Below are 22,138 nucleotides of genomic sequence, written 5' to 3' on the forward strand. Positions count from 1 at the left end.
ACTGAACCCAGCTGAATGGTAGGAAGAGGACAGGGCTTTCTCGAGAGGATAGCTCTGCAATTTGTGTAGAAGATCTCAATGAGCCATGGAGCATCTTTGCCACAAGCCCTTTAGTCAGACTGTCAGTCCCTGGGAATCAGCTAGGCATAAGGTGCTCAGGGCACTGCTGGATCAAGCATTACCTGAATCAGAAGCAAAAGGTGAGTGATTTGAGTGTTATCTGAAGTGGTCACTGCCAAGTGGGCCTATTCTCATGACTAATACTGAAGAAATCTTGCTTCTGTTGAAAGGAAAGCAAACCATTTAATTTAACTTTTATTGGAAAAGCACCAGAATCCTGTTTGGGGAGCTAACAAGTTGGAGATTACTTTGCAGCTCATCATGGCTTTGATAGATATTCCCTTATTTATTTATTTTGGAAAGTATTACAGAAGCGAGTGATAACTGTTGCAGAGATGATTTGGTTTCTGTTTCAGGGAGGTACCATCTAAAAGCTTTCTTTAGGTTTTAAGCAGATAAAGAAATGGGGACTCCGGTGATGCATACCAGTGTAATGTTTCTTTACTCACACTGTTGGTTTTAGTCTCAAAAACAATTACCTCATTGAAAGGTGCCATTTAGGCAAAGCAGACTTTTAAGACTTGCAGCTTTATTTCAAAAGTTAGCTAGGCAGTGTGGGGCTGCTATAAAAGCTCTGTTTTGGAGCTGCCAATTTAAAACTTTAAACAGGAGGACCAAATATGCCCCAGATGTGAGTCCCCTAACGTGGATGTGAGAGTTGGAATGAATTTGTTCTGTTATTTTCAATGTTAGTTACTCTATTTTTAAATTACTTTTGCCAGGCTTGGAGGTGCAAGAAGTACATGCTAGATAGTACAGGAAGGATATTCTGACACGTGGAATAAAAATGAAAAAAACAGTATTTCCCACTTAGAAAGTATGCAATTACACGGTATTTCACAGTTAAACAATTGTGTAAACTGGCAGAAATGTAGATACAGAAATCGATGACAATGGTTATCTTACAACTCTTTGTCACCTTTGCGCAACAGCTTTGACTTCCCAGTCACTTCCCAGTGTGCAGTTGTCAATCCAACAGTCAAAACCACATCCCAGCTGGAACAGTTTTGCATAGAGATGCTATAGGTCTCAGCATGAGGACGTGAGGGAATCCCAGCACCCTGGGCACGTGGGGAGGAACCTGCGCTATCCTCGTGTTTTCCCCTGACAGAGGGTAATAGATACAGTCAGTCTGGTGACTGGTGGTCCTTTCCTCACTATGGAAGGTGTTCTGGCAGGGCGGTCTCCTTTCTCTCTTCTCTATCCAGTTGCAGATTTCTTCTTGCCTCATCATGAGTTTCTGGATTTTGGGAGGAGACAGCTTGAATATTCATCAGGAATTGGTAAATTGCTGTGACAGCATCTCATAATCTCTGCTATAAAGCCTTAGGTTATTGAACCACTGTCTCCTATTCAAGTATGGGGGACAAAAGCTGAAAAACACTCCAACATCATGTGTTTCTGAGAATGATGTGGAAGAGATTTTGGAGCACTGACAGTAAAAAAAAATAATTAAAAAAAATAAAATCAAAACAAGGGCATATCTGCAAAAGGACTTGGGGTTGATCCAATAAGGAGTTGAGGAAGTTCTGGAGAAACTTGGGTATAGCTGAGTGTAATTATGATCCCCAAATCCCCTGCTCAGCTGCATCTAACCCAGTATAGATACCTAAACTCACCAGGGGCCTTTTTCTTTGATGTTAAACATTACTATAATAAGAATTCAGTTCTGTGCAGCCCATCTCAGATTGCCCCAGTATGTGAAGCTCAGCAGCTGGTTCAACACTTGATCAAGTTTCAGAAACAGGAATTTTCCCTTAAGTCTCTCTTTAACTTGTAAAATATTCTCAGAACATTCCTAGCAAACATGGACAACAGTGTGTTGCTTGAAAAATACAGTTATACTTTTTTTTTTTAAGGGAACAGAAAGGAATTTTTTAATTTCTTCATAATACGATAAGAAAGCATTTCTAATACTTGCAAAAGTTGTGAAATTTAGTCTCTAGGCCTTCCTTGGCTAGAATGAGAAAGTTCAAAGTCAAATTTTTCATTTTTTGATTGAGTATCAAAACTCTTCAGATGCAGGTTTTTTTTTTTTTTTTGTTTTTACTGCATCTTCTTGAGTTGAAGCTGGAATATGTCAGATGAGAAAAAAACCCCTAACAAAATCAAAAAAAGGGGACAATAGGGGACTCCATCCTAAAAATCAGGAGCTATAAAATAAACATCACAGGGAGAAGAAAGATATCTTGATTCTGTTTATAATTTCCAGGAATGTTTGTTCACTTTATCCAGCAACTATTTAATATCAAAACAGGAGGAGAAAAAGGTTTGAATTCCCACTGGCTGAAGAGGAAAATGAAACTGGATGCTCATACATCTGGGATAAATACCTTTGTGTTGGGTTTGCATAGCAAGGTTTTGGTAGAGGGGGGGCTACAGGGGTGGCTTCTTTAAGAAGCTGATAGAAGCTTCCCCTGTGTCCAGTACAGCAAATGCCAGCCAGGTCCAAGGTGGACCCGCTGCTGGCCAAGGCCATCAGCAATGGCGGTAACACCTCTATGATAACATATTTAAGAAGGGGGGAAAAAATGGCTGGGCAGGAGTGTCTGGAGTAGAGGAGTGAGAATATGTGAGATGAACAGCCCCTGCAGACCCCCAGGCCAGTGCAGAAGGAGGCAGGAGGTGCTCCAGGCACCAGAGAAGAGATTCCCCTGCAGCCCATGGTGAAGCAGGCTATGCCCCTGCAGCCCATGGAGGTTAATGGTGGAGCAGACATCCAGCTGCAGCCCATGGAGGACCCCATGCCAGACTAGGGGGTTGTCTGAAGGAGGCTGTGACCCCGTGGGCAGCCCACACTGGAGCAGGCTCCTGGCAGGACCTGTGGAGAGGAGCCAGAGCTGGAGCAGGTTTGCTGGCAGGGCATGTGACCCCATGGGGGACCCATGCTGGAGCAGTCTGTTCCTGAAGGATGGTACTCTGGGAGGTGGGGGGGGGGGGGAGGGGAACCCATGCTGGAGCAGTGGAAGAGTGTGAGGAGTCCTCCTCCTGAGGAGGCAGGAGCAGCAGAGACTGCAACCTCCCTTCCCCTGTGCCACTTGAGGGGAGAAGATAGAGACATCAGCAGTGAAGTTGAGCCTGGGAAGAAGGGAGGGGTGGGAAGAAGGTGTTTTAAGTTTCGGTTTGATATGTCATTATCCTACAGTGATCCGATTGGTAACAAATTAAACTGATTTCCCCAAGCTGAGTCTGTTTTGCCTGTCACAGTAGCCAGTGAACGAGCTCCCTGCCCTTATCTCAACCCATCAGCCTTTTGTCACATTTTTCTGCCCCTGCTGAGGATGGAGGAGTGATAGAGTGGCTTGGTGAGCAGCTGGCATCCAGACAGGGTCAACACACCATAACCTTAAAATCCAGGCTTGGACATTCCAAAGTTTTATTCCTGGTGGCCCATCCAGTAGGCTGTGGATAAGGAGATACAACAAAATCCATTAGCATGTTATAACACACCATATCTTACATAACCAAAATTGTAAGTAGGAGAATTCATGTTTTAGAGTGACTTTAATACTTATCACATCAGACAATTTGGGTACAAAAACTTTTGCCCTAGGATTGACTGAGTCAAAGCAATTAAAATGTATAACTCCATTTTTTCTTCCATTAGCCTCTCCAGTAAAGTGCTACCCTTGCTCATGGTATAAGATTGGGATCACAGTTCAATTGGTGCTAGATTAAGCTGTTCCAGAAACACATCACAGGAAAGACCAAAACCTCAGGATTAATTTCCAATGACTCTGTTGCAGCACTATCAAAACTGGCTGCAACAAGGCTTTTACCACCCCATACCAGGCTGACTTCAATAAGTAGTTCCCGTGCCTTTTCCCAGCACGGCCACCAATCCCCCACAAGGTTTCAAAAGTTCATCTACTGTCCATGCTGTTTCTTCATCCTCTTCAGGCCAGTCCACCCTTCTCTCCAACATCCAGGGTGCTCACGCATGCTCACACTCTCTCTCTCCTCCCTCTGCTTCTTCCAGGTCTCTCTTCATCCAGTCTTCATCAAGTCCTCCTCTTCCATACCCCTTAAAGCTATTTAACTACTTTGCAGGAACCAGCCACAGCTGCACGTTATCCACATCAGCCAACCCACCGCCCCCAAGCCAGCCCACAGCTGTATGTGATCAATGTTAATTAACCTGCCTTCATTCCTCTATAATTCCTCTACATGACTCTGTTTCTAGGATCAAAAGATCACCTTGCCATTTCATACAGTCTGTCTCTTACTTCATTTTTGCCTTAACATTCATTGCTAGATCTCTCAGGTCAAAACACTTAGATGCCCTGAGCTATTCTTTCTGATAGCCTGCATCACAGTCATCCCCATAATGCCCCCGGCTGTGCCTGATATCTGCAGCTTCTTGCTCACCTAGATGTAGTGAGCATCCTTCACATCCTGGAGAAAGGATGCCTACCTCTGCTGTTCCCAGCTAACCTGGAGGATAGATCTGTAGAATAGACCAGAAAAGGAGAAGCCAGCCCCTTCTGGTAACTCTGGAGAAGACTTCAAAGCAGTTTCATGCTTCAGTGCAAAGTGGTTAGCATAATCTTGTAGGCACGCATTATACATAGTGTGCTCACACCCACTGCACAGGGCTTTTCAAGTGTGGGAGAGGGATAGAGAACATGCCCTTTAGGAAACCTGATTATGCTTATAAATTAGATTGACTTTGAATGGCTCAGTCCATGTCAGCTCTAGGGATGCACAAAACTACAGTTTCAGTTGTCCATGGAAACTGCATTAAAAAGAAGCTACATCAGACATTAATGTACATTTCATTCTTGGACAAAGGCATACAAGTCTATGAACACCTATTTATGAACTAGTTCCAGTTCCCAGCCAGAAGTCATTGGTTTTAGAGTCATGATGTGACCGAAAACTTCTGAGATTCAGTTTTGTGTGGTATTGCTAAGACAGGAGTTTTGGAATTGCCATGCATTTCTTTCCAATTTTACTTTTCTTTCTTTGGTCAGAAAAATGTAATGAAGATGTAACCAAAAGTAGAACTGTAACTGCCCTGTAATTATTATCAAATAATAGCAAGAAACTTTATTTTGTTATATGAGTCTATTTATAATTACAATATAATTACTCTTGTATAAATCAGGACTAAGTATATTTTAATTGTAAGTTGTTTTCTGAATTTAAAATCAATCTTGGAGCTGACAGATGTATACTTAAACACTAACTCTGACTATTTCAGCAACAAATAGGAATAGATGTGTAATTAAACAGTATATGGGAAAGTGTAGAGGGTCTTTTTATACTCAAGTAACTACATAATTAAAAAAATGTATGGTATTTACTAATTACGTTCTGTGTTTCTTAAAGAATAATTAATGACACGTTTACTTTGTGAACTATTTATTTCCATCCATATGTTTTCCTTGTCATCATATCTATTCTGGATGACAAATTTGTATGTAGAATTTTTTTTATGTAAAGAAAGTGATTTGAATGAGCTTTCAGGTTTTTATTTACAAATAATAACAATAAAATAACAATAGAAATTAAGCTTTTATATACAACACCTTCACCTCAAATATACATACCTTCCTCTGCTCTCAGAGTCCTGCCTAGGTTGATTGCTGATGAGTGAAGTCTGCTGTGTCCAGGATCTCCAAATCCAGTTTCTTTGAGGATGACCTAAGGAAGGGGAGGGCTCATCTGGAGGCAGAGGTTGATGAGAAGGCAGTACTGCCTCATGGCAGTCAGCAGGGGGGTAGTAAATGGGTTATGAATTAACAGCACCGTTCAGGAGATGGGAACCAGCGTGGGAATACCGAGCTGAGGGTGTGGAGCTCAGGGGCTGCAGGAGAAGAAATAGGAACTGGGGATAGAGGTGGAACTTAAGGTCTGGGGAAATACTTGGTAAAGGGTTTGGAAAAGAGCGGTGACAGATGGGAAAGGAGGGCTGGGGTTCAAAAAGGATTAGGAAGGCCTTATTTCTCTAGTTTGGAGTTTGAGGGTTGTAAGGACTGCCTCTGGAGGAACAGGGAGATTGGGTTAGTGAAAAGTATGGGAAAATAATTGTCAGAGTTGAAGTAAATCTAAGCAAGGAATGCTGGGGGCAAGACGAGTGGCTTTGGAATGGGAGGAAGGTGCTCTGGAATGGCAGAGACCTTAGTAAAGGACAATGTAGGAGGCAACCCTTGATACAGAAGTTGTTCAGAGGAGTTTTTAGGCAAGATGGACTAAGGGATTTGAGACCGAGGACAGAAGGGCCTGAGGACAGTCGAGTGTGAGGTGGAGGTTAGTGTTAGCAGTGTGGGGAATATTTTTATCTGGACCCTGCCAAATACTTTGATCTGGGCCCTGAAGTTAGAGCAGAGGCACACACATGGAGAACTGCCTCCTTGGCCCCATGCGAAGAACAGCCCTTCCCTTATTCTCTGTTCGTAGCAATTACAATAGTCCTGCTTGGACTAAGTAACCCAGAGAATACCCCTAAAGTCATGAATGACATGAATTCTGAGTGATCTGGGGAATTATTGTGCCATATGAAAATTCTGTACATGACTGATGATTTGAGAGACTGAAACTTAGTGTTACTGAACTTGTTCCACACAGCAAGAGTACCTAATAAATCAAAGTTTAAAACCAGAGACTCTTCCACACAATGACATACATCAGTTTCATCTTAGCTGTTTCCTTAAATACCTCTGTTCTGTAGGAAATTGGTCCTAAATCCTTCTGTCAGATCCCAGATCCTTCAGTAGATGGCCAGATAATCCTACTCTCCATATGCTACGAGCACTGAATTTACATAATTTCATGTCAGCACACATTAGTGCTCACTTTAGCTTTAGTCTGCTTTTCTTTTTGGCTAGGGCAACACTGAGTTCACTTGAAGTCCTGTCCATAATGCACAGTTATTTACAAACCACTTGATACAGAAGTCACAGCACATATTTGTGTTGGCTGATAATCCTGTGTCAATGATGGATGAAGATCAGGTGTCGTTTCTGATTCTTTTGAATTTGTCAGCTGCCTCCAGTACTGTTGACCATGAACTGACCTGTGCTCTGGCAGTCTGGAAGCAAGGACAAATGGGATGAGTAGTGGAGCTCAGAGTTATGTGCAGCTTTGAGCCCTGGAGCATGTTGGCAGTGGGTTGAGGCAAGCATCTCCTCTACGTTAAAAAACTCCAGCTGATTCTTCGTTTCACACCATTTTTGTTAATGTATTTACCTACTAACATTTTAATAATGCAGCTTTAGCACTTCTCTAGGTCTCTACTTGCTTGTCTCATAAATTTAAAAAAAATGCTGTAAGCTTATACAAAATGTTTTCTACAAATATTTTCCCCCACAGTCTTTTGCCTTCAGCTCATACTTCCTCCAACTGCCTCAAAAAATAGGTGAAAAAAGCTGTACTCCATATAGCATGCTCAAAAATGCCACCCACCTCTCCACTCAACAAGCAGCCAAACAACCCTGTCTCTGTTGGACCTGGGGTATGGGGCAGGTTTTATAATCAAAGGTGGAGGCAATTCTGCTAGATAGCTCCTCTTATCCTTGTTGGCTCCATTACCCGTATCTCTAGTGTTCTCAGCTGTGAGAAGTTGTAGCATACTAATTTCCTCCATTCAGTCCAAATTTGGGTTATATACAACTTCAGGGGTCTCTTTTATACTATATATTCCAATTCAAATGACAGAGGGAGGGGAGAAGAGAAGCGTAGGCTTTTCTGCCTCCGCTGTGTGGGGCAGCAGAGACATAACTCGAGTTGCCTCTAGGTTGCAGACCCAAAATCAGCAGTCTGAAGTCCTCCTGGAAACAGTTGCCAACCACTCAGACGTGGGTTTGATCACTGCCGGTGTGTACAGCTCTTCTCAGGAAGTCTGCATGAGCCATCAGATGGAGCCACTAGGTGATCCCAGCATCTAGGGACACCTACAGAATGTTTCATCCCAAGGTGAGGAAGACATGGATGGCACCAATGGCACAGTCTCAAGGGAGCCAACTTCTTGATCCAATTCCTGTGGCAAAGCATGTTATGCCATGTCAGCTCAGCCATGGGAGGAGTCCATGTTTTAACTACTGGTCAGGTGCAAGTATGAGATATTAGATACAAGCTCCTCTACCTTTTATTTTCTGGCCTCCTAGATAGTCAGAGTGGTAGGTAATTAGGTGGGGACATAATTTAATGATTAATAGCAAATGCCAAGCAGTGCAACACAGGCACCTTGGGTAAGGACTGTGAGGACAGCAAGTTTTGCCTTTTACAAAGGGGTGCAGTAGGGGGATTTTTTTTTTTTTTTTTAAAGATTCAGTTGCATGTCAGCATAGCTCTGTGGTTAAACATTGCCTATGAAATCCTACATCAGTAAGACACAGTTAAATCCGTGTCATCTACCAAGAGAAATGAGACATTCCATCATGACTTGCATACATTATATTAATTTTGTTAGTTCTTTGCTGGAGAGCGGAAAAAGAACAAATAATAAGATGGTTGATTACACAATCCTGACATTTGTCCACTTGCTGTTGCTTTTTTTGCCCCCTCTTTAGCCAAGAAAGACATGAGCATCAGGCAGCAGATGGATTTCCCTGAGGGACCTGAACTAGTGCCATGCCACAGCCAACAGCTTCAGCCACTTGGAAAAAGTGCTGTGATGCATCTTCCAAAAACTGTTGCCAGGGCTTCATAATATTTGATAATTAGACCAGGGTTGTTTACTGTATGGTAGCAGCTACACTCAGTACAGACTTGTTCCTTTATTATGCACTGGTTCAATCTGTTTGTGTAACACTTTACATGTGGTGATAATGTCAGTAAAACATCAGCTGTAGTGTACTCCTATTTACTAAACTCTGAATGTCTCTGTTTTGCTTTTTCCAGACTCCTGACGATAGATGGATTTCAACTGTCTTTAGTTTTAAAAGAAAGAAAACCACTATGTGTAATTGATTACTGTGAGATCGGTCTATTATCCTACCTCAAATCTGTCCCGTAATCTTATAATACTTCACCCCAGCCTTTGTTCATCGCCACCCTCAGCCGCCTTCTCCATCAGCTGTTAGTCAGCACCTCCATGTTTCTTCTCTGAGACATCTACCCAAGGTGCCAGAGGCAGGTGCAGGAGACAGGCACAGCTGCTCATGATAGTTTTAACATGAATGCCATGTTTTCCAATTGTAAACTATTACCATCATTTGTTTTCCTTAGTGAAATGAAAACAACCAAAAAAGCGAATCTGTTTGTGTTCCCATAAACTAGTACCCAACTATTTTTAAACCTAAATTTTACTTACAGATTTCATTGTAAGGCTTCAGTTGACTGGGTTCTTTTCATTTAGTTTTCTTTTTCATTATCCTATAATCCTCTGTGGCTTGATACAACAGGGATTGAGTTTCATTTATGTAGACAAATCATACAAGGAACATTACCACAGCAACTAAGATCCTGATTTATAAGACAAAACGTAGCTCCCCCCTCTATTCAGACAGGATTTACAGGTATTTTGCTAATCATACATCCAGAGTTCCTTTGATTTCTGAATGAAGCGCTGCCTATATTAACAGTGCTGTCACCTTGACTGGTACAAATTCACCCAGCTGTTTCATGTCAGTTAAAGGGTTGGCTTTTCATTTTCAAAGTTTCCTGCTCTCATCTTCCTTTGCTCTGAGCCAAAGCACTTCCCTAGAAGTGATTACATTAAATTTAATATTTGCTGAAAATCCCGCAATACTGAAGGGTCAGTATAACTGTCCCTTTGATTTTCTTCCTGCGTAACAGCCAGGTAGTACCTTTTCCCTGAGAAATAATGGTATAAGGATCTTGCTCTGGGATGAATTTTTATCATCACTTTGCTGGGTTTTTATTTCTGAAGTATGGTATTCCATGTTACTACACAGCCAGGCAAGAAAAAAAATCCCCTCCGAAACACAGACGTTAGCCTAGGACAACCAGTGGAATCCCTGCACAGCTTCAGATTTTCTGTCATGCAGGTCAGTCCACACAGTCTGTCAGGTTCCTGAACTACAAAGCAGTGTTAATACTTTCCACCTTTGTAGACCATTTTTAGATTATGAAACATTCAAATGTCTTTTCCGAGAGTAATGGTGGCAAGGGTAGGAATGATATGAGTTCTTGTGCTGGCAGCCTGTGTGGTTATCCCTACCACAGCAGGGAAATGAACCCACACTGTGGCTTGATTAAGCTGCGTGCAAATCCAGGAGGTGTTGGACAGTTTGGGTAGTGTTTTGTGTTTAAGCAGTTATTGCCATATCCTCCAGGGAATAGGTGGTGAGCAGGCTGGTGTAGCTTTAGCAGTAATATGTCCTGAAGCTTGAAACTCCCCGAGGAACTTAAAAAGTCTTCTTGTCTCAGAAGTACCAAATAAGTTCTCAAATGAAGACTACAGTCTAGCCTCACTTACATGCAAAAAGCCTATTTTTAGCTCTTAAAGACAACCAAAGTCACAGAGACCCTGCCTTTTTCACTGGAATGTGAAATTCTAAGAGTTTACTGAAATGAACCTCTCAGCTCCAAAACTTTCTTCTGGTTTGAGGCACTTCCCATTAAAAAACTAGCAAGAAAGATTACAAAAGGAAACTCCTCTGTAAAGGGGGGGGGGGGGGGGGGGGGGGGGGCCAGGGAGAAAAAGCCCCAGCTGCAAATGAGTTGCACGTATTGCATTTGCCATATAAGCAGAACTCAGCTGATAGCAAAGACATGTTATAAATCCAGTTACTTTGTGAGACTGCACCAGCTGAAAGTGTGCAGCATTGCTAGGAGCAGGCAAGAGGGTCTTGGGGATGAAGGGTCCCTGCCCTTGAACACACAGAGAACTGTATTTTCTACACTATGGGAAAAAGAGAGATTGTGCCATCCATGATCTCCCTTACCAACATAAGAGCACCTGCTCCAGCTTGATTAATAATAGGCTCTATCTTATGATTATCCTATATAAATATAGGTGTAACCTCATCGAGTCCAGACTTATGTGCAGTGTGGTGAGCATAGGCTTAGCAAATGTGAAGTGAGAGCCAAGCCTCTGCAGACCTACAGTGTACGCAGGGCAGGGTGCTGTGTCAGCCCGCCCTTGATGGTACTGCCCACCTGCCTTTGTGCTGGTGCCTTTTAATGGTGGAAAGCTGATTCCTGCAACAAGAGTCCTGGGTGTTCTGTCATGTGGACAATAAGCTTTTCTGGTGCTCATGTAACAGTACCTGTCTGTAGTCTGAGCCATAGGTGTCTTACAGACACACAGACTGCACCATGCGCTGGCTGGCTGATGGCCAGGGTAGTCAAAGTGGCTTTCTGGTATGGGAGTAGTAAGACAGATTGATAAAAGCTGGATGAATATTTCCTGTCGATTAGCTATATCGTCTTTGAAAATAGAGGCTGGACCTGTCTTTAAAACACATGAACATGGAGAACATCTTGTTGAGAATACAGCTGTTTAAAAGGGACTAAGACTAATTTTTTTCACTCTTTTTTTGCTGTTTGAACTTTTACAATCCCTGCAGGGTCTTCCTATGCAACAGAAATCTTACAACTGCAACAATGTAGGACCAGCAATACAGAGCCTAATAAATTCAATTGAAGGTACGCTTTGGTTTCATTAGCTACAGAGAATAAGTGTAAAAAAAGAAAGGACTAAGGTTACCATCAAGGCTGAGAGTATAGTTACATAATATGAAAAGTTTTTGTTTGGTTGTTCATTAGTTGTTAACTAACACATCTGTAAGCTGATAATTTAGGCCATGGTCATGTGAATTCACTTTAAAAACACTGTGTTTCAGTTAAAGGATCTCCTAATGTCCAACAACATGGTATTTCCAAGAATAGGTGAGTGTGCTAATCTACTATCCTCAGTCCACCTGGAACAGGCCGGTTGCTGGTTAAACACACAGCGAGGACTAATCAATAAAGAACTGTAACTTTGATCTAGTTGGTGCTGTTTCTGGTTGCACTAAAGTAATGCTCTTAATGGAACATGGTTGTCTTGCCTTTTCAGTGTCAAATCCTGTGTTTCAAATAGTCGTTTATTAAAAACATTATGAAATAGCAAGAAGTTGCTTTTGTTTGCTCTCTTCGAGCAGTCCAATAGCAGCTTGCTCGTGCTTTTCTTAAGTGGTTTAAGGTTTTGTTTAGAGTTTTTTCCATGTGACCCAGAAGTCACTCTTTGATCTTTGTCAATAGCAAATGGCATGATTTCCGAAAGGGACAGTTTACATCTATCTTATAATGTTAAATAGGGCAAGTCAGTGCCCCAGTGTCACAAGGTACGATTGCTGAATTCTCTAGGGCTGAGTCCTGGCTTTAGCTGACATTAGAGGAAGCGAAGCAGGAATACCACCGGGAATCTGTGTGCTGTCAGTCTGCTTTGACCTTACCTCATAGATGTGTATTTTATTTTCCTGCAGCGCAATCAAACATGCCTGCTCACTAGCTCTGAACGCCCTCTGATTTCAGCTGTCTAAATGTTTTTTTTAAAAATTGCAAGCGACTGCACCCCTCACAGCACCGTAACTCTCAGTGCTCCCTCATCGACAAGTATTTCAGTTACCTCTTCACAGTCCTTTGCAATACCCATTGAAACAAAGGAATCCTTCACTCGCTTTAAGCTACCTGCTGTAAAGGATGCTAAGGTGTCCCAGAGTTTCCTGGACAATGTCTGCCGTTGCAAGCTGAAATGTCACTGAATTTGAGGATGGAAGCAGAAATTCACCCTTCCTTGCCAGGATCAATTGTAGTTTGTGTTGACAGAATTTATACGCTTGCTAATCCTTTCCTTCTGGTGTTTCTGCAGTTCGGGGTAGGCCATACTCTCTCCATTAAAAGCAAAAATTATAAGGCTGCCATCAATGCCTTTCTATACTTCTCACCGCTCTCCTCTCCTGCTCGGCACATGCTGTAGATGTGAACAGATTCTACAGGCAGCTTCAACTATGCGAGCTGGCGTACGAGAGGTGGCTCTACCAAGCTTTCTTGTCCCCTCCAGATCTAGTCTCTGGCTCATCTAGACCATGGTCCTGGGTGGAGCATACCAGAAAGCCTTGTCCACCAAAGAAAAATCAGCTATGGGTAGGGACAGGAGGGGGAAAGGGAGAGGAAAAAAGTTGATTCTGGTTTCTGCTTTCCCTACTGCTAATGTGTTTCTTCTGGTGACTCTCACCTGTAAAATGGTGCCAGAGGAATTCTCAGGAAACTTAGAGAAAGTGTTTTCCCCTCTTATCTCTCTCAGCTGGTAGGTAACCTAGCTGTAGCAGGAAGGACGTGGAACAGTTTAGCAGGGAGGTCTCTGAGCTGTGCCCACCGGTACTGCAGGCACAGCCGGCTGTCCGTGGAGGACACGCTTCTGTGATGGTTAGTGACTAATGGAAGGCACAGAAGGGACGTACACAGGGGCAGGGTATGCTGTGGGGAGGGCAGAGAGGCAGAAGGTCATGGATGATCAGTCTGCTGGAAGAGAAGCTGACTTCTGAGCAGCTAAGGACGTTGATTAAAATGCTGATTTGCAGTTTAAAACACAGCTCAAGATCTGATGTACATACTGGCCTGAGATTTTGGTTGGTGCCACCCTCATGCCTCTGCCAGTCATTCTTGGAGTGGGCCACCATTCTGGAAGTGCTTATCAATTCACAAGAGAGCCAATGCTTGACACAAATCTTCAAGTGCATGTGCTTTTGGCACCTCTTTAGGCATTGTTTTATTTTCATCCTAGTCATCATCAATTATCTTCTCATCAAGGCCAATTAAAGCAGTCAAAGGTGAAGGACAGAAAAGTGGGATAATGGCAATGGTTAGCAGAGTGGTTAGCTAACTCTAAATGCTTTATGGCAAATTTCCAAAGTGGTGGGTAAGGTAGCAACAGATTTTTAGCACACAAAAACACGGTCACTGTGTTTTACAGTAGAATAACAGGGTGTTACCATGTTATTACAGAACTTGGGCAACTGTTTGGTCCCCAGACCAAAACATTTCTGAGCATCCACAGGAGCAACTTCTGGGCATAGGCCCATGCAAACTTTGTGTTCTGATTTGAAAGTCGTAATTGATTTTAGATTTTGCTGGGGTTGTATGGTACTTGTGAGTAAGCCTTACAAAAATTAATCATTGGCAATCAGTCAAAATGGAGTGGGATCTCAGGCCTTCCTCAGCAGAGGTGAATTTTACACCTACCCCTTTCTAGTTAGTAAATTCACAGTCTTCTTCGGTACCCCTTAAGTTTTCCTCTTGTGTTTTCATTGACAGGTTCTAGTTCATTTCATAATCACAAGTGTTGATTAAATCAGGCCCCCAAAACCACTAGGAACTTAAAGATGCACTTTTTTTTTTTTTTTTTTTTTTTAAAAAAAGAATTCTATTTTCTTAAATTAGTCTAAATAATAGGAAAGCACAGGGGTATCCTACCTATTAAAAAAAAATGGAATCCTACCTAAATATATAATAAATCCTACCTAAAAAAAAAAAGGAAAATATACAGTATTTACACTGGAGCTCTGGTCAACAAATAAAGATGAAACTGACATATTTATTTGCACAGAGCTGATCATATCATATCAAAATTCTTACAAATTTAGATGTAATATAAGCTGCCCAGGTCGTCATGTGTTTATATGGAAAAAATTGTTCTACACTAAAATCGAGCAAAAAACTTGCAAAACACTGAGAAGAGCTCAGTAAGGTGACAAGTACATCCTTACATTAGAGCATTTCTAAGGAATGATAGTCAAAACATTGGTATCTATGGTGCTGAGAAGATCAAAATAAACAGCATACCTGTAACAGCAAATATGCTACTACACAATCGCTAATCTAATCTAATCAGTAATTTTACAATCAGGAAAACTCCTGTTTTCTTTCCTATCTTGTGTATTTTTTTATTAAAATTGACATACTTTTCTTTTTAATTTGTGTATCAGTCACCATTTTTACTGCTGAGAGTTCTATTTATCCCCAAATTAATCCAACAGGTGTCTGCATATGAAGACAGGAGACATTTCAATTCTGATGAGTTTAACAAATGTCTGTCTTTGAATAATTTCCCTAACAAACAGGTGCTGGGAGATGAACCTCCATCAAATACAGGAAAATAATCTGTGTGCCCTTTGTGCTGTGGATAACACATTTAGCTTCTTGTACCTGAAAGAAGTCCCCATGGTAAACAATAATTTACTTGTTTATAAGTCACTGCTTGAAGTAATTATTGGATACGGAACCAAAATGGAAAGAAGAATATGAAAGGGAAGCTGTTAATACCTGTTATTGACAGTGTTTCAAACATTTAACCTTCATGTTGTACTTCTTTATTTTTGCTTGTTGACCTTGTAAATATCAAACACAAATGTGTATTCTTCATGGTGGATTTTAGTTATATCATACGGACTGTCACATGCTTTTATAGCCCAGCACTTCAGATAAGATAAAAATTCTATGAGCCTTTTATAAAATTATTAAGTAAGTGGCAGGCAGACTGTTCATGCTACATTGAGATGTTTTATTCTAGTCAGATGATACTCCTTGTGCTTAATATGTTCTACTATTTGCCTGTGAACAGTCATTCAACCATAAAAGGAAAGAGGTCAAAAGTAATCTCAAAATTACCTTCATTTATGACTGAAGTACTAAGGGAATCAGACTGCAGGGGTGTGTGAGACCACTCTTCTGCTAAATGGTCCTGGTTACCAGTTATTTCTTGTGCGTAGGGAATGAACCCTTAAAAGAGTGATTTTGAAAGCATTTTCTCCTGTTAAGATCTGCAGCAAAGTCAGCGGACTCTTGCTCAAAGATGTATCAAGTCCGCCAACAGATCTAAGGGATCGGTATTGATTCCTGCATGAAGTTCTGGTTCCACTGACGTCAACAGAAAAATCTTGCTGATCTCAGTGAGACCAAGATTTCATGGGTTATCTTTACTCATTATTAACAAGAGTACATTTCAGACAGTCTCATTAAAATAACCTGATGTTATATTACATAGAAGAATTTTCTTACTGCACGTAATAAATAACAGGAACAGAAGGGCAACAGAAAAGGCAGAGGTAATATGAAAGTGAACAGGGATAAGAGCTGAGGCTGCAGATATTAAGAGGTGGCTTTTTAAAACAAGGGTTTAATATTGGTCCTTTTATTAGTCCTTCCCACTCTTAGAGATATTAATGATCCCCAGCTTTAGAACTCAAAGAACTCATTTTCTATCCTTGCATTCTTTTCCACAATTAAGTTCAAATTTCCATGGGAAATATAAAAAGGATCAAGATTTATCTATGTAACAATTTACAAGGCCTTCATTCACCAGCAGTAGTTTCCTGTTTTGCTCTCAGATATTCACACAACATCTGAATGCCTTGCAAATGGTAATGAATTTGTGCTATAACCTCCTGGAGAATTACAGGAGAAAATTTATCTCTATTTTACAGCTGCAGAATGGAGACAGAAAGACTTTGTGATGTGCCTGAGGTCTCTCACTAGATTTTTCAAACTCTGTGTTTAAACCACAAGACTTCCTTGGCCTCTGGTTATCTTTGCTTTGGGGATTCTAGCTTATTCAAATTCTATTATTTTGAACACTTTTCTTTAGGCCATATCCATGCAAAAATGATTCTTAACCTCAAAAAATATCTGGAAAACCACTTGTCCAGAAGAAAGCTAGAGTTTTTATTGCATGTTCACTGGCTGCTGTAGCTTGTGAGGCAACACAAAGGGAGCAGAAAATAGACCCTGAAAGAGCTCAAAACTTCTTTGAAAATATAATGAATGCATAGACGTTCAGATTTAATAGATTTCCTCATCCTAATTTTGCCTGGGTTAGATGTACTAGAGGCTTTTCCAACTGCATTTAAGTTACATGGTTGTTTGCACTGTTAAAGTTACTAGCATTTTGCCACTTTTTTCTGAAGCTCTCTCCTTCATAATTAACCCTGATTTTTATATGGGCTAGTTTTATATTTAGCTTTCGTTTTATGAGGGCTGGATTGCATTGTCATGATGCCTTTCCCTCTGAATTGAATCTACATACCTCATAAATCCACCTTGATTTAAATACTGAAGAAGAACACAGCTGGCTGGTTTGTCTACAGCCTGTTTTGTAAGAAGGACAGGAACAGCAAGGTTTGCTTTGCTGCTTGGAGGAGTTAATATCTGGTAAGCTACATTCTGCAGCACTCCATGCTGCTATTGTACGGCTGCTTCCAGCTCCCAGCTGTCTTGCTAAAGGTTATCCAAGTGTGCTGTATTTCCACATAACTATCATTTGGTAACTTATTGATTTGTTTTGCAATGAATTGTATCAAGTTTTTTTAAGTTAGAGGTGGAGTTATTCCATAAATCTACTTTGCATAAACCTAGTACAATGCAGTTATACCTTTGTATAGGTGTTTATACAAAGGTAGTTTATCCTACATAAACAAAACAGAACACATTTATGAGAAAACCTGGGTATTGGGACCTCTATAATACAGAAACCTGCAGTCTGACAGAAGCAGCACACCTTATCCCTGAATGTATCAAGACCCAACACAGTCATAAAGCATCCTCCAGGCTTTCAGGGTGAGGGGTGGAATAAAAGGAAGCAAGGCGAATGAAGTTATTGGGAAGTTTGTTGGTTCAGGAAGGAGACCGGTACACACTGCTGTGGATCCCTTTCCACCACTCTTGACTTGGAGAGCCACACCAAGTGGAAACCATGGGTGGACTTGGGGAAGAAGGCTGAGAGAAAAAAACATGGAGCAGAAGTCTCTCTCCCATAAAACTGTTACTGTAAGGAATATCTGGCTATGATTTTCCTTTTACTTCACTCATTTCACATTGTGGAACTACTCCTGACTCACTGGATTTCTTACTGACTTCCTCAGGAATAAAGAAAGTTAGAGTTGGGTTCATTGTATTATGGTATGAAGCAGCCTGTCAGCGATGACACTGAAGGACAGAGTTTAGGACTTCTAGAACTTACCCTGTGGTTTTCCTAGTTTATTTAATATAAAGGATCTTGGACATCCAGAAAATGGAAAATTCCAGACAACACCAGCGTTGACTGCTGACTCTGAGCAAACTGATCTGTCTTCAAAATAGGCCCTGCTCTGAGAAGTGGTTTGGACCAAAAGGCTTCCAGACGTCCCTGCCAACCTGCGTTGTTCAGCGACTCTGTGTTCCTACTCCCTGCTCACTGTAAAAACTATAACTATGCAGAGCTACGTCCATGGCTTTCCTCATGCCCCGGTTTCCCAGCGCTTTGAATTCCAGAACCATGTGCAGCACCTCCAGGTGAGGCTGTCCACTTCTCATGCTCTACACCAGAGTTAACACACCCTGTGCAACATGGTACCGAAACTAACTGTCACCTTCTTTTGCTTCCCCCATCAATCAGAGCTGCTGCCGTCCCTCATTTTACCACCAAATCCTTGAAGTCTCACAAAAAGTGTAAGCTAATAAACCAAATCCCACCTGTAGTTACGCAGTCTGGAGGCTGCTGGTTGTCTGCACATTGTTTTCTTATGGACTTCTAGTTCTGGGAAAGGATTTCAAGGCTGCAGGTCCTTCATGAAGCCAGGTAAAGTCCTGGACAGATTATTAGTTCAGACAGGTTGTCATATAAAAGGCATAACGCTGCTAATACCAGGCCCAAGACAGCTGAAGAAGAAATACAACTGTTTTCATGGTGCAGAGTGAGCCAGTGCCCACTGTACAGTTAATTTGGACGAGGAGATGACTGTACAAGTGGAAATTTCATGTGTATGCTGTTCGCTGACATTTGCAGGATTTGCAATGCCAGTGGCAGTCACTGAATGGAATTGAAGCAATTTGGTTTAATAATGCAGATGTCAAAATAGTAAAACATTCAGGACAATTATATTGAGAAACTTTTGTCATCGATTTTATTTATTTTTCTTATTGTGGCATTGTTTGAACAGTGTATTTCCCACTGTTGAGAAAGATGGTAAACAGAGTAATAGAGCTGAAGCTAAATCACTCATAAATCCATCTTTCAGTAAAGTGATATGTCATTAATTCAGGCACCGGAACAAGTAACATCATTAAACATTATGGCACACTTCATCCAGTTCCTCCAAAAACTAATTTTCTTAATACTGTGTTTGCAAAGGAAATTAGTATCAATCAATCAAACATGGACATGGACCATTCTAATTATGTATTTTGCCAATATCATAAAAGCAGTATGTTTGGTGCCTTAGCAAGTGTGTATAGAAAGTATAGCAGAAATATTTTGTCTTCCTTACAGGATAATATGGCCTATTTTGTTCATATATGACTCAGAGGACTTATTGCCCTAAATGAGCTGAAGAAGTCTGGGTAGAATGGGCTGAGAGGTGGAGAGGTAAGCCAGGGGAAGCAGATGACACCATTCCACCAAGACCTGGCCCTGGGTGCAACCACTTCTTGAGTTTCCTACGAGGCAGCGAGTTTCCACATCACTGTAGCATCGCTGGGAAATTGACACTGATCTGAAATTGTTTGGATCTGATGCTAATGAAGATGTGCAGAGATACAATTCAGGTTAACATTTCTTTTAGCACATATACAATCCTGGCACATTCTTGAACTTGGCGGAGAGTAGAATTAGGGAGTAAATAATTGACAATGGAAAAGCAGAGAGAAAATTCTACAGAATGATTTATATAAAATGTAGGGTTCCTTTCTAGAAATATTTTTAGCGTCAGATTTTTATGACTTAGATCAATGTTTTAGATGTTGATAAGTACTAATGATGCTGTTACTAAAGCTAAGACCTATTTTAATTTGAACTGTAGAGAGCCCAGATGTTTCAAATGGGCATTGTGCTTTGTTACATTATCAATTATTTGAAAAGTGTGTGAATATATCTATTTATCCATTTATTTACTGATTGGTCTAGTCATTGCTCTACCTAATTTCCCCCTTACTGTTTGAGAATTGTGGGAACTGTCCTAAACCACATCAACCTTTTAAGTGAGCAATCTTCTACATGCTTTTGTGAGGATTTATGGGATCTCTCTTAGGTGAAAATGAAAGTCTTCTGTAACCACTGGGAGAGTAAGGCTGTGACTTACCAGTAAACCAGTTAAACCACAGATTTGATCTGGCCTACAATTATCCATATGGTTTAAATATTACTAGAAGTAAATAAGCCCCATAGCAGAGTTTTGGCTCAAGTGCACTACCTGGGATAATACCCAGGAGCCGTTTGTGGGACAGTATGGGCAGAGACCATTCTTTGCATGGGTGAGGCCACACAATTTAGGGAGGTTAAGGGTTCCGAGCTGCATCCCGTGAGCTGGGCTGGGCTGTTTGCTCTCAGCCTGGCACTGCATTGCTCCCAGTGCATGCCTGAGCAGCACGCTGACTCACAGCCATGCTGTTGAAGCAGGAGGTCAGATTGGAAGCTGTGGGGTTAAACAGTAAGGTGTGCTCAGCCACACCTGAATGTGAGTCAGGCAGAAGATGTCAGCAATAAAGAAGAGCAAATGGGCTTGATCACAGTCAATCTCAGATGTTTCTGAATCATCTGGGCACTCTGCTTCGCCAGCTCAGGGTTGCAATAGGTGTGATGGGAATGGGATGGGGTTGCATGAGCAAGCAATCCTGTTCCAGGCATGGCAATACAGTCTCCTTCTAGGGCCAACTCCCAGTAGCTAGAAAGAGAGCTAGTAGGAGTCCTTAGCTCCTGAAAGTGCTAGTAGTTCTTGTTAATCCTGCTCTGGGTGGGGTTTCCAAGGCAAGGTAGCTCTCTGGCATCTCCTTTTAGTTCCCAAGAGAAGCCACCATCTGCCACTCCCCTGCCTCAGCCCAGGGTTAACAGCAATCTTGTATTTTGTCTCTATCCTGCCCCAAACAGCTTTTAAGTTAAGGGGCCCTTTTTGTTACCACATCATGCAAATATGGGGTCTGCACATAGCAAAAGAGAGAGAGAAGTAGAAGAAAAGAAGAAAGCAAGCAAGCAGGACCTTGACTGCACTCTCTGCAAAACTTAAGAACAAGAATAATTGTCCTCACCTTACTCATATAAGGAAGCGAAGTGCTCTCTCGTGTGCACCCCTAACCCCCTCAGGGTCTTTCTTTCCCTTTTCCTGACGCCGTCACAGATTCTGCCCTCAGTCAACCATCTTTGCTGCAAGTTCCTCTAAATTGTAAGTGGGTAACCTTCCAGCTTCTGAGGGACCCCTTTGCCAGAGGAACTCCTGGGGACATCGCCCCTATTTTTTGAAACTGAGGGGCTGCTAGATGAACAGAGGACTGACTACAGATAGGATTCTTTGTTCATAGCAGAAATCCTGTTTTACCGGTAACTATTTTTAAGGAGCCTTATTACAAAATACCTGTAGTTCTACATTCACGTTCCTGTATTTTATTCTCTGTCAAAAAAGACTCCAAGTTTAGGAACACCGCGCTCTGTGTGTGTGTGTCACATTGGGAATTTGGACCTTAGTCTGCTCACCTGCTACCCTCCTTCTCAGGGATCCTGAACATACAGGCACCATTTGAACCATTTTCCTGAAATCGGTTTCACTTTTCCCTCTCTCTGTGCATGTGGCTGTTCATCACATGCTGAAACCCCACACATACCAGCCCAAAAGGACGGGTCAAGGTCTGTTGTATTGACAAGCAGAGACGGTCTCGATCGCTCAGCTTCAGCTGGCAGCCTGCACTGTCTGCACCATGTCAGTCAGCTGGCCAGCTCTCAGAAGTCCTTTAACCTATAAGTATAGAGGTGAGGCAGGGTTGAGAAGATTAAGGGATGAGACCTACCGTTTCGGTGAGGAGAGAAGCTGCCTAGAAGTACTACCAGCTGTCCTTTGGAGACCAGCAGTGCTTGTACCTGCAGTGTGTTTGGTTCTGTGATCCACTCTTCAAATTAAGTCACAGCAGGGAGAGGATGCTGGGGACATGCTGTGGGTAGCAGGAGAAGTAGTGTTACCCCAGAGTGGTCATGGCCAAATTCACCTCCTTCAGTGAGGTGGCCCTGGTGAGGTTTGTACCTGCAGACAGGTTTAACCTTCACCCACCGCACCACATGCCCTTGTTATGGGTTGGAGAACTGCAGTTTTGAGCTTTTCTTCTCCACTGG

General features: G+C 41.9%; 2 long non-coding RNA genes across 2 annotated transcripts; one reads left to right on the plus strand and one right to left on the minus strand.

Moving 5' to 3' along the window:
- Positions 1–1,549: 1,549 nt before the first annotated feature.
- LOC130150389 (uncharacterized) lies at positions 1,550–22,124 on the minus strand. Its single transcript, XR_008822219.1, has 4 exons — positions 21,820–22,124; positions 5,673–5,787; positions 3,460–3,522; positions 1,550–2,941 (listed from the first exon to the last, which is right to left on the minus strand). It is a non-coding gene; the product is annotated as an uncharacterized LOC130150389 (long non-coding RNA).
- Positions 5,730–9,318, plus strand: LOC130150391 (uncharacterized). Its single transcript, XR_008822221.1, has 2 exons — positions 5,730–5,799; positions 7,859–9,318. It is a non-coding gene; the product is annotated as an uncharacterized LOC130150391 (long non-coding RNA).
- Positions 22,125–22,138: the final 14 nt, after the last annotated feature.

This window comes from Falco biarmicus, chromosome 5 (genome assembly GCF_023638135.1).
Source record: "Falco biarmicus isolate bFalBia1 chromosome 5, bFalBia1.pri, whole genome shotgun sequence".
Taxonomy (NCBI): domain Eukaryota; kingdom Metazoa; phylum Chordata; class Aves; order Falconiformes; family Falconidae; genus Falco; species Falco biarmicus.